The sequence below is a fragment of the Pteropus medius genome, unplaced genomic scaffold (genome assembly GCF_902729225.1).
Source record: "Pteropus medius unplaced genomic scaffold, Ma_sr-lr_union100, whole genome shotgun sequence".
NCBI lineage: Eukaryota > Metazoa > Chordata > Mammalia > Chiroptera > Pteropodidae > Pteropus > Pteropus medius.
The window spans coordinates 243,661-243,970 of NW_024349227.1; the positions used below are offsets into that span (position 1 = coordinate 243,661).

Below are 310 nucleotides of genomic sequence, written 5' to 3' on the forward strand. Positions count from 1 at the left end.
CTGAAAGTGCCTCTCCTCCTCCACTCAAGACCCCCAGCCCTACCAGAACACACACATGTCACACTAGGAACCCTCTTCCCAGAACTATGCAGGTATTAATTGTGACCCACTTAGTTGGCAACTAATCACACCTGGCTATATCTTCTTCTTCAGCTAGCTCAATTGCCTTAGGTCCGCCTTCTTCAGTGAAAGCATAACTTTTTGATGTCAGGGATTCGTGAACTACATCTTTTATCCCTCCTTGCTCCGTACCTTCCCCAGTGCACACACACAATGCACAACGCTTGCGTGCGCTCGCTCTCTCGCTCTC

At 49.4% G+C, this 310-nt stretch overlaps 1 protein-coding gene across 1 annotated transcript in view; it reads left to right on the top strand.

The window, feature by feature from the left end:
• FCMR (Fc mu receptor) overlaps nucleotides 1-310 on the top strand; it is a 14,138-nt gene that overhangs the window by 4,602 nt on the left and 9,226 nt on the right. The gene's annotated exons all lie outside the window — the stretch shown is intronic.